This window comes from Bos grunniens, chromosome 9 (genome assembly GCF_055505025.1).
Source record: "Bos grunniens cultivar Pamir isolate PY7600 chromosome 9, Bosgru_T2T1.0, whole genome shotgun sequence".
In the NCBI taxonomy this organism is placed as follows: Eukaryota; Metazoa; Chordata; class Mammalia; order Artiodactyla; family Bovidae; genus Bos; species Bos grunniens.
Window position 1 is genome coordinate 5,584,121 of NC_141173.1, and position 12,933 is coordinate 5,597,053.

The following is a 12,933-nucleotide window of genomic DNA, read 5'->3' on the forward strand; positions in this document are numbered from 1 at the left end:
GGACAGATATTTACCCACCAATTTCTGGTGGTCCCTGAGTGTCCTATTCCCTTACTGGGCAAAGATATGCTCACTAAGCTGGGGACCACCCTTGTAATGGGAACCTTTTCAGCCCCTAGAGACTATAGTCCCTGCTTACAACTGATGAACCCATTATGCCCTCTCCAAGAGGGAGGGGCCCAAAACTAAGGGAGGCTCCAGGAGAAAAACAACAAATGACCTGGAAATTATTACCTCAGGGCTTCAGAAATAGCCCCCACTTGTCTGGACAGGCTCTTAGCTGGGATCTCCTTGATGTGGAACTGCTACCTCATGGGGAAGTACTGCAATATATATATCTGACCTACAATGTGTTCCCCAGGTGAACATGTGACTTAGGTTCTAAACATTTTGGCCAAGAATGGATATAAAGTTTTCCTTGCTAAGGCACAGATTTTCCAGACAAAGTTCATCTACCTGGGAGCTGAGACTACACTCGGGTCCAGGAGGCTGTCTTTTGACTGAGTACAAGGATTCCTCCTGTTGCCTTCCCCGACGATTCGTAAACAATTGCTAGCTTTCCTGAGGCTAACTGGTTATTGTTGGATCTGAATACCCGACTATGGCCTAATTGCCCAGACCTTATATGAAAGCTTTAAGTGATGAGGTGATTAAATCCCACTGATTTGGGGATCACCTCAAAAGGAAGCAGAGGCTACACTAAACAAACCTTAACTCAAGCACCCACCTTCAGGTTTCCAAACCCAGGTAAAACTTTCTATCTATATGTCCATGAAAAGGAAGGAATGGCCTTGGGAGTGTTAACTTAAAACTTGGGACCTGAGTCCCGGCTAGTAGCTTAATTATCCTGGAGGTTCAAGACAGCTGATCGAAGCTGTCCTCCCTGCCTTCGAAAGCTTGCAGCTATTTCACTCCTGATAGAAGATGCTTTAAAGCTCTCTCTTGAGAGCAAACTATTTTTACCAGCCACCAAGTGAAACAACTCCTGAAAGGGAGAGGTCATTTATGGATGTCACTATCAAAGGATTCTCAGATATCAAGTAGTGCTGATGGAAAATCCAGGCCTGACTATATCCCCTTGTGAGATTCTTAACCCAGCTACCCTCCTGCCTACTCCAAGGGCTCTCTCATCTTTCACTCTTGACTAGAAACTTTGGAGCATTGGATAAAACCTTGAGAGGGATTGCCAAAAGATCCTCTGACCAATCCTGAGAAAACCTGGTACGTTGATGGAAGCAGCTTTGTCTTAGATGGAAAAAGAAGGGTCAGATATGCTGTGGTTTCCAATTTTGAGACCTTAGAGTCTAAACTTTCACCTCCAGTTACTTCAGCCCAATTGACTGAGCTAAAAGCTTTGACTCGAACTTTAGAGCTAGGAAAAGGAAAAAGAGTAGCCATTTACACTGACTCCAAGTATGCCTTTGTCATGCTACATGCACATGCTGCTATTTGGAAAGAAAGAGGCCACTTGACCACCTGAAATTCCACAGTCAAGTATGATAATCAAATCCTTAGTTTCCTGGAGGCAGTCTGTCTGCCTGTTGAGTTTTATAAGTCCCATATTGTAAAGGACACCATAAAGGGAATATGGAAATGGCACAAGGGAACCAGGCAGTTGATCTGGCAGCTAAGAGAGCAGCAATACAGAACAATGCACTAATAGGAGTTGCTGCCTTAGTTCCACAGAGTAATGTGCCAAAAATTATTCCATATACTGGAGGTGAGACTCTTCAACCTAAGAGTGAGGGCTTTCAAGAGAAAGTATATGATGAATCCAAAATGAGAGACTCATTTTTCTGCCTGGGAAACTCCAGTGGAATTTGGTTAATGAGCTTCCCTGGTGGTTCAGAGGGTAAAGCATCTGCCTACAATGCAGGAGACCTGGATTCGATTCCTGGTCAGGAAGATCCCCTGGAGAAGTAAATGGTAATCCACCTCAGTACCCTTGACTGGAAAATCCCATGGACCAAGAAGCCTGGTAGGCTACAGTTCATGGGGTCACAAAGAATCAGACACGACTAAGTGACTTCACTCACTCATTTAGGTGATAAGGTGATGGCGCCCCACTCCAGTACTCTTGTCTGGAAAATCCCATGGACGGAGGAGCCTGATGGGCTGCAGTCCATGGGGTCGCAAAGAGTCGGACACAACTGGGCGACTTCACTTTCACTTTTCACTTTCATGCATTGGAGAAGGAAATGGCAACCCACTCCAGTGTTCTTGCCTGGAGAATCCCAGGGACAGGGAAGCCTGGTGGGCTGCCGTCTATGGGGTCTCACAGAGTCGGACATGACTGAAGCGACTTAGCAGCAGTAGCAGTAGCATCTTCCAAAGATTACTGCAAAGGTTCTCTAGAGGAACAGGTGTATAAATGACTATGAGGCAAGTGGTCTGTCTTGTTCCACTTGCCAATTAAAGAACCCCAAAGGAGCTTGAAGACTCCAGCTGGCCCAGCACATCCAGTGGTATGGGATCTACCCAGGAGCAGACTGGCAAATGGACTCCACCCAGATGACAATTACTCAAAGATATAAATATCTATTAGTCATGATAGATAACTTGACAGGATGGATTGAAGGCTTTCCCTTCTGGACCAAGAAGGGCAAGGAGATGGTTTAAAAAAAAAAAAAAAAATCTGTTTCATGTAATCATTCTCAGATTTGGCCTGCCCAGGCCATTACAAAGTGATAACAGGACATCATTTACTTCTAAAGTCACCCAAGTGGTCTCTAAAGAATTAGGCATTACTTGTTACCTCCATTGTGCCTGAAGGCCTCAGTCTTCTGGAAAAATAGAAAGAGACAACACAGTTTGGCATGACTACTACTACAATATAGAGAGGACATAGGTCTCCTGACCGCTGAACAAGAAGTGACTTGAACGTTCTTGAATGTGACATATTGTTTCTGGGTAAATGCCATTAATCAAGTTGAAGAAAGTCTTACAGTCCTCAAGAAAAACATTCAGATCCTACAACATGTCAAAGAATGAACTAGGGAGTACTCAGAGTGGCCACAATCTCTCTTTGGGAGATCCTTCTCCTGGTTAGGGGCAATTGGAATTGGCGGCCTGCCTCTTGAGAAACTTATATGTAGGACAGGAAGCAACAGTTAGAACTGGACATGAAACAACAGACTGGTTCCAAATAGGTAAAGGAATACATCAAGGCTGTATACTGTCACCCTGCTTATTTAACTTATATGCAGAGTACATCATGAGAAATGCTGGACTGGAGGAAGCACAAGCTGAAATCAAGATTGCTGGGAGAAATATCAATAACCTCAGATATGCAGATGACACCACCATTATGGCAGAAAATGAAGAGGAACTCAAAAGCCTCTTGATGAAAGTGAAGGTGGAGAGTGAAAAAGTTGGCGTAAAGCTCAGCATTCAGAAAACGAAGATCATGGCATCTGGTCCCATCACTTCATGGGAAATAGATGGGGAAACAGTGGAAACAGTGTCAGACTTTATTTTTTGGGGGGCTCCAAAATCACTGCAGATGGTGACTGCAGCCATGAAATTAAAAGACATTCAATGGAAGAAAAGTTATGACCAATCTAGATAGCATATTGAAAAGCAGAGACATTACTTTGCCAACAAAGGTTCGTCTAGTCAAGGCTATGGTTTTTCCAGTGGTCATGTATGGATGTGAGAGTTGGACTGTGAAGAAAGCTGAGCACCGAAGAATTGATGCTTTTGAACTGTGGTGTTGGAGAAGTCTCTTGAGAGTCTCTTGGACTGCAAGGAGATCCAACCTGTCCATCCTAAAGGAGATCTGTCTTGGCTGTTCATTGGAAGGACTGATGCTAAAGTGGAAACTCTAATACTTTGGCCACCTCATGCGAAGAGTTGTCTCATTGGAAAAGACTCTGATGCTGGAAGGGATTGAAGGCACGAGGAGAAGGGGACGACAGAGGATGAGATGGATGGATGGCATCACTGACTCGATGGACATGAGTTTGAGTGAACTCCAGGAGTTGGTGATGGACAGGCAGCCCTGGGGTGCTGCAATTCATGGGGAAGCAAAGAGTCGGACACAACTGAGCAACTGAACTGAACTGAACTGAAATGAATACCCCTAGTAACTCCTGCTATCATCATACTGATACTGATTATGATTTCTCCATATATTATCCATTGTTTAACTCAGTTTGTCTCTGCCCAAATCAACAAGCTACAATATGCAGTACTAGTTCAGCAAGGATATATAAAACTACTCTCAACCACGGAAAATATCTATCATTCACCCTTAGATGGACACTGGTATAAGGGCTCTGAGGCTTGAGACTAGGAAGAAGAGGAGGCCCAATGCCCCTCACCATCCAAGCTCAGCAGGAAGTAGAGAGACCACAGTTTCCCTTTTCCCAAAGAATCAGACCTCCCATCTATTGAGCAGGGATCTTTAGGTAGTTAGAATAGCAAAAAGAGTCCAAAATGGTGGTGGCTAAAATACAAAGAAAGGGAAAAGCCTGCAGTAACAGAACATAGGAAAAATCTATGGGCCAGAGTGAGAACCTCAGGTGAAACAATCACTCCCTCTCTCTGGAGTGCCCTAACTTGCACAGAGCAGGCTTGCAGAGATTAGACAAAGTGTATAAAAAGCATGGAGCCTAGATGGGTTATGGCCTCTCCTTGAGTTTAACCCACCCTCGTGCCTCAAAGGTATACCATCATTTGTTTACTGAATAAAACTCTGACCTGTAATTGTGCTGTAACACTGGTTACAGACTGTGGAAATTACACACTCTTCTGATATATCTTTCTGCCCAAGTACCTACTTGCCAATCATATCTATTTATTCATCTACCTTTCCACCATTTATCTTTCTACCTATGTTTGCTTTACTCACTTAACCCAATGAAAGTGCTCATGTCACTCTTGGATGCCAGAGAATAATTTCCTAACTTGGAAGTAAATGGTGGCTTTTAACAGCTGAACCACAATGACAACTGACTTTCTGGCCTCCAGAGCAGAGGAATTCAATATGGGGCCAGTGACAAGGCTTAATCACTTAGAGTTTTTTGTGTAGCAGAATTTTATTAAAGTGTAAAAGAGATGGTTTAAGCTTCAGATATAGACATCAGAAGGGGATAGAAAGAGTTTCCTCTTGCTATGTTTTAGTAAGGAGTTATAACACTTCAGTTCAGTTCAGTCGCTCAGTCGTGTCCGACTCTTTGAGACCCCATACATCGCAGCACGCCAGGACTCCCTGTCCATCACCAACTCCCAGAGTTCACCCAGACTCACGTCCATTGAGTCCTTGCTGCCATCCAGCCATCTCATCCTCTGTCGTCCCTTCTCCTCCTGCCCCCAATCCCTCCCAGCACCAGAGTCTTTTCCAATGAGTCAACTCTTTGCATGAGGTGGCCAAAGTACTGGAGTTTCAGCTTTAGCATCATTCCTTCCAAAGAAATCCCAGGGCTGATCTCCTTCAGAATGGACTGGTTGGATCTCCTTGCAGTCCAAGGGACTCTCAAGACTCCTCTCCAACACTACAGTTCAAAAGCATCAATTCTTCGGCGTTCAGCTTTCTGCACAGTCCAACTCTCACATCCATACATGACCACTAAAAAAACCATAGCCTTGACTAGATGGACTTTTGTTGGCAAAGTAATGTCTCTGCTTTTCAATATGTTATCAAGGTTGGTCATAACTTTTCTTCCAAGGAGTAAGCGTCTTTCAGTTTCATGGCTGCAGTCACCATCTGCAGTGATTTTGGAGCTGCCCAAAATAAAGTCTGACACTGTTTCCACTGTTTCCCCATCCATTTCCCATGAAGTGATGGGACCAGATGCCATGATCTTCGTTTTCTGAATGCTGAGCTTTTTCACTCTCCACTTTCATGTTCATCAAAAGGCTTTTTAGTTTCTCTTCACTTTCTGCCATCACGGTGGTGTCATCTGCATATCTGAGGTTATTGATATTTCTCCCGGCAATCTTGATTCCAGTTTGTGCTTCTTCCAGCCCAGCATTTCTCGTGATGTACTCTGTATACAAGTTAAATAAACAGGGTGACTATATACAGCCTTGACATACTCCTTTCCCTATTTTGAACCAGTCTGTTGTTCCATGTCCAGTTCTAACTGTTGCTTCCTGACCTGCATATAGGTTTCTCAAAAGGCTGGTCAGGTGGTCTGGTATTCCCATCTCTTTCAGAATTTTCCACAGTTTATTGTGATCCACACAGTCAAAGGCTTTGGCATAGTCAATAAAGCAGAAATAGATGTTTTTCTGGAACTTTCTTGCTCTTTCAATGATCCAGTGGATGTTGGCAATTTGATCTCTGGTTCCTCTACCTTTTCTAAAACCAGTTTGAACATCTAGAAGTTCACACTTCAGGTATTGCTGAAACCTTGTTTGGAGATTTTGAGCATTACTTTGTTAGCATGTGAGATGAGTTCGATTATGTGGTAGTTTGAGCATTCTTTGGCATTGCCTTACTTTGGGATTGGAATGAAAACTGACCTTTTCCATTCCTGTGGCCACTGCTGAGTTTTCCAAATTTACTGGCATATTGAGTGCAGCACTTTCACAGCATCATCTTTCAGGATTTGAAATAGCTCAACTGGAATTCCATCTCCACTAGCTTTGTTCATAGTGATGATTTCTAAGGCCCAGTTGAATTCATATTCCAGGATGTCTGGATCTAGGTGAGTGATCACACCGTCATGATTATCTTGGTCATGAAGATCTTTTTTGTACAGTTCTTCTGTGTATTCCTGCCACCTCTTCTTAATATCTTCTGCTTCTGTTAGGTCCATACCATTTCTGTCCTTTATTGAGCCCATCTTTCCATGAAATATTCCCTTGGTATCTTTAATTTTCTTGAAGAGATCTCTAGTCTTTCCCATTCTGTTGTTTTCCTCTATTTCTTTGCATTGATCACTGAGGAAGGCTTTCTTATCTCTTCTTGCTATTCTTTGGAACTCTGCATTCAGATGCTTATATCTTTCCTTTTCTCCTTTGCTTTTCACTTCTCTTCTTTTCACAGATCTTTGTAAGGCCTCCTCAGACAGCCCTTTTGCTTTTTTACAATTCTTTTCCATGGGAATGGTCTTGATCCCTGTCTCCTGTACAATGTCACGAACCTCAATCCATAGTTCATCAGGCAGGCACTCTATCTATCAGATCTAGTCCCTTAAATCTATTTCTCACTTCCACTGTATGATCATAAGGGATTTGCTTTAGGTCATAACTGAATGGTCTAGTGATTTTCCCTACTTTCTTCAATTTAAGTCTGAACTTGGCAATAAGGAGTTAATGATCTGAGCCGCAGTCAGTGGCCAGTCTTGTTTTTGTTGACTGAATAGAGCTTCTCCGTCTTTGGCTGCAAAGAATATAATCAATGAGATTTCGGTGTTGACCATCTGGTGAAGTCCATGTGTAGAGTCTTCTCTTGTGTTGTTGGAAGAGGGTGTTTGCTATGACCAGTGCATTTTCTTGGCCAAACTCTAATAGTCTTTGCCCTGCTTCATTACATATTCCAAGGTCAAATTTGTCTGTTACTCCAGGTGTTTATTGACTTCCACTTTTGCATGGGCAGATGCGATGGCGAACATAGCCGAGAGGAATTACCCCACATCTGAAGTCAGGGGCAGAAGCCGGCTGGACCCCATGCCCGAGGGGTGGCAGCCAAGAGGAGCTACCCCACGTCCAAGGTCAGGGACAGCGGCTGGGAGGATATACCCCACATACGAAGTCATGGGCAGCAGCTGAGAGGAGCTACCCCACGTCTGAGGTCAGGGGCGGTGGCTGAGAGTGCCAGGCTGGGACATCACAGGAGCAGCCGAGAGGAGCTACCCCCTTCCTGAAGCCAGGGGTGGCGGCCAGAAGAAGCAACCCCACACCCAAGGAGTGGTGGCTGCATGGGTGCAGGAGGGCCTAGAGAAGCTATTCCACGTTCAAGGTCAGGAGGAGCGGTGGTTAGGAGATACCTCTCGTCCAAGGTAAGGAGCAGCGGCTGCGCTTTGCTGGAGCAGCCGTGAAGAGATACCCCATGTCCAAGGTAAGAGAAACCCAAGTAAGATGGTAGGTATTGCAAGAGGGCATCAGAGGGCAGACACACTGAAACCATAATCACAGAAAACTAGCCAATCTGATCACACTACAACCACAGCCTTGTCTAACTCAATGAAACTAAGCCGTGCCTGTGGGGCAACCCAAGACAGGCAGGTCATTGTGGAGAGATCTGACAGAATGTGGTCCACTGGAGAAGGGAATGACAAACCACTTCAGTATTCTTGCCTAGAAAACCCCATGAACAATATGATAGGATACTGAAAGAGGAACTCCCCAGGTCAGTAGGTGCCCAATATGCTACTGGAGATCAGTGGAGAAATAACTCCAGAAAGAATGAAGGGATGGATCCAAAGCAAAAACAATACCCAGTTGTGGATGTGACTGGTGATAGAAGCAAGGTCTGATACTGTAAAGAGCAATATTTTATAGGAACCTGGAATGTCAGGTCCATGAATCAAGGCAAATTGGAAGTGATCAAACAGGAGATGGCAAGAGTGAATGTCGATATTCTAGGAATCAGCGAACTAAAATGAACTGGAATGGGTGAATTTAACACAGATGACCATTATATCTACTACTGCATGCAGGAATCCCTTAGAAGAAATGGAGTAGCCATCATAGTCAACAAATGAGTCTAAAATGCAGTACTTGGATGCAATCTTAAAAACGACAGAATGATCTCTGTTCGTTTCCAAGGCAAACCATTCAGTATCACAGTAATCCAAGTAAACCAGTAACGCTGAAGAAGCTGAAGTTGAACGGTTCTATGAAGACCTCCAAGACCTTTTAGAACTAACACGCAAAAAAAGATGTCCTTTTCATTATAGGGGACTGGAATGCAAAAGGAATTATATACTTATTAGTAATTTACTAATTATAGAATGTAAACACCTCAAAACTGAGAGAGTTGCACCAGGCCCCTCACCCACCAAATTCATTTTGTAATAAAATTGTCACAAGGTGTGACATCCTGGGCTATACAATAATTGACATGAATCTTAAAGAAAGGTAGATTTCCAAGCAAATATATAGCTTATTAACATACCTTAAGAAAATATTTCCATAAGAAAAACATGTTGGTTAGCTCCAGGTTTGAGATAAAGTTAATTTCATGCGGAACTGGGTGTTGCCATGACAACATAGTATTGGAAGAGAAAAGAAAAAAAAAAAAAAGAGGAAGAAGGTCTGCCACTTGCAGTTTATTTCCTCCTTCCACTTGGAGACTTCTGGCCTCCCTACAGAAGCTATTAAAAACCTCATTCCCCCCTTTTCTTTTAGGAGAGTTATGTTGTCAAGGGAAAGGGGTTGCATTTTCATTCCATAACTGCTTCTGAGCTGGTATGGGGTACTGTCCTTAAATTGTTGAGGCCACTTGAGGACTTCCAGGAGAGGAATGGCAGATGGACCTATTCTCCTAACCCTAAAATTGAGGGTCTATGATCCATGGACCACAAGTCATAGTTGGAGGAGACTGTGGCACTGGTTGGAGTTTGAACAATGATCTGTAACTTAAAAGGCTTCATGAGACTAAAAACAAATTCATCTACACAGTTACAGAAGTGGGGAGCAAACAGTAAAACAGAACAATCAGCAAAGTTAAATATCACATTATGTCCATAGTTAAGGTATAAAGTGTTATACCAATCAATTTTAGGATTGTTAGATGTTATCAGGTTAAGACGTCATTGTTGTTGGCAATAGTAGTCGCAGATTTGGAGAAGCCCTTTCCCTGAAGTGGAGACACCCACCACGGAAAGACTTCCACTGATGGGTGGGCGGGGGAGGTGGGGGGGGTGAGGGAGGGGTAGGCACTCCACAGACCGAGCATTTTGACCTTTTGTGGAATGTGGAGTAGGAATGAGCCCAGGACAGTATAGCACTTTCTTAAGGGTCAAACAGCAGATTCAGGATTTTTGGAATCAGCAAAAGTAGGCTCACATAGATTACTAGTCCCATCTGGAAAGTGAAAACTAAAAGCATAGAAAAAAGACATAAAACTGACATCACTTAGTCTGGGTGAAGAAGTAAAAGTGAAAGCTGCTCAGTTGCGTCTGACTCTTTGCATCCCCATCCACTATACAGTCTATGGAATTCTCCAGGCCAGAAAACTGGAGTGGGTAGCCTTTCCCTTTTCCAGGGATCTTCCCAACCGAGAGATCGAACCCAGGTCTCCAATATTGCAGGAGGATCATATACCAGCTGAGCCAGCAGGGAATCCCAAGGTCAGGATGCACCCACGAGTCTATTCCCATCACCTTGAGAGCTGTGGAAGAAGAAAGAATAACCTGGTAAGGGCCTTCCCAGAGGGGATCAAGAGATTACCCCCCAGATCCCAATTTCCTTATCAGGGCCTCAGTCCCTAGCTTGAACAGAGTCTTGTTTGACTCAGAGGCTGGGTCAGAAGTCACTTCCCAGAGTTCCTGTAATGTCTGTTGAAAAGCTGAAAGTTGAGTTACATATTTTAACTTTACAATATTGTATTGGTTTTGCCATATATCAAAATGAATCTGCCAAGAAGTGGTTCTGGAACTGCTAACTCTCAACTTTAAGAAACAAAAAAGTGGGCCAAGAAAAAGTGGCCCATTTCTACCAGAAGCGGCCCTCCCTGCTCTAAAAGGGGGTGGAAACAGATTTTCAACTGACCCTTTTCTTCCTGGTCAGTCTTAGTCTGTCTCTTACCAACAAAAGCACCCTACTCATCCCTCTCTGTTCTACCACCTACTGAGATGGGGTGGAGATGCATCAGGGGCAGACCTGATGGCATCCCAGAGTGATATCTAATTCCTCACCATTACAACCTTGGCTTGATTTTTGCTCCTCCTCTGATATCACCTGCAGTGAAGGAGAGTAGCCTTCTGGAGTGCCTTCCATGCTAAGACTACTGGGGAAGCATCTGCCTTCCACATGCCTGTGTACATTCTGAACACAGGCCTGACTACAGTAAAAATGGTAAGTCATAAAGGGATGAACAACAACAAAGGTGTCATTTTCGAGTATCATCACATCAGTATATGTGATAGCAAAGAGGTGAAGAAGGTCCCACCAGCAAGGAAAAAGTGATTTTTGCCTTGACCTATTAGGGCCAATCCTTCAAGTTCATTCCCATAGATTCCACAGAAAAAAAATATCCAAGGAGTTGAGACAAAAAAGAAAAAAAAAAAAAAAAAAAAAAAAACACCAGAGAGACTCCTCTGGCTCGCTAAGAGTTAGGGTTACCAGGGGAAGAAACCTGTTGCACTTCCAATCTGACTAGATCCTGGAATTATCAATCTATGTCCTCAAAAACCTTCTGATCACCATCAGTGCTTCTATTCACATAGATCGGAGGCACAGCCATGACAAATAATCACTTTCAGGTAGCTGATCCCTGAGGAAGGCAGGCAAGAGAGCAACCTCTAGCCTGAGAGACGTTCCTAGAGCTGGAGCTCCACTCACTCCTGAATGTGCTTTTGTAACTTTTGGCTCCTAGAAAGGCTAGGCGCTTCCAACCTTGGGGTCTCAGTAAAAGTACATACTAACAGCATGGATTCTAAGTACCTGGAAAGTTAATGATTCAACAGATTGGGTTAGTGATTCTAATTCCCCAGGCAGTTATGAAATGGTCAAAGAGAGTGGAAAGTTTGACCAAGAAAGGAGAGTTTGGTCCAAAAGCTTTGTCAATCTCTTGTCGCTCCCCTGGAGCAGACATTGGGTTCCTTTTGACATTAGCAGGTCGGTATAATCCCTTGACCAGAGAAGGCAATGGCACCCCACTCCAGTACTCTTGCCTGGAAAATCCCATGGATGGAGGAGCCTGGTAGGCTGTAGTCCATAGGGTCGCTAAGAGTCGGACACGACTGAGCGACTTCCCTTTCACTTTTCACTTTCATTCATTGGAGAAGGAAATGGCAACCCACTCCAGTGTTCTTGCCTGGAGAATCCCAAGGATGGGGGAGCCTGGTGGGCTTCCATCTCTGGGGTCGCACAGAGTCAGACAGGACTGAAGCGACTTAGCAGCAGCAGCAGCATAATCCCTTGACAGGGTTTCTGTTATAGGCTATATGAGTTCACCATGGAACCACAGAAAAGGACACAATACTTGCTTTGCACTTTTCAAACTTTCAATCTATCACTCACACAGGCACACTGTAGAGTTAAAAAAAGAAAAAAAATAAAGACAGAAATTGAAGCTGCTCAGTCGTGTCTAACTGTTTACAACCCCATGGACTATACCCTGCCAGGTTCCTCTGTCCATGGAATTTTATAGGCAAAAATACTGGAGTGGGTTACCATTTCCTTCTCCAGGAGATCTTCCCGACCCAGAGATTGAACCTGGGCCTCCCACATAGTAGGCAGACACTTTACCATCTGAGCCACCAGGGAAGAGAAGACAGAATTAATAAAGTAAAGCAGAAAACTTGTTTACTAGGACAACAAAAGAAGTAGACCTCTGAGCATCTTTACCTTGTCCTAAAGAATCCTGGATGAGACCGGAAGCTTAAAGCTTGCTGCTAAGAGCTGTGAACAATGCTAGGATTCATGACCTGTGGAGGAGAGGAGTCCAATCCAGGGCCAGTGACAGGCTTGATCATTTAGAGCTTTTTATGTAGCAAAGTTTTATTAAAGTCTAAAAGAGATAGTGAAAGCTTCAGACATAGACATCAGAAGGTGAAAGAGAAAGTGCCCCAGTGCTAGTTTTTAGCAAGGAGTTATATACCTATTAGCAAGCTGCTAATTAGAGAAAGGAAGCACCTCAAAACTGAGAGTTGCACAAGGCCCTTCACCCACAACATGTATTTGAGATAGCAATGGCAGAAGGTGAGTCATCCTGGGTCATAAAACAATTGATATGAATCTTGAAGAAAGGCATATTTCCAAGCAAATGCATAGTTCATTGACATAACTCAAGAAAATATTTCCTTAAAAAAGAAA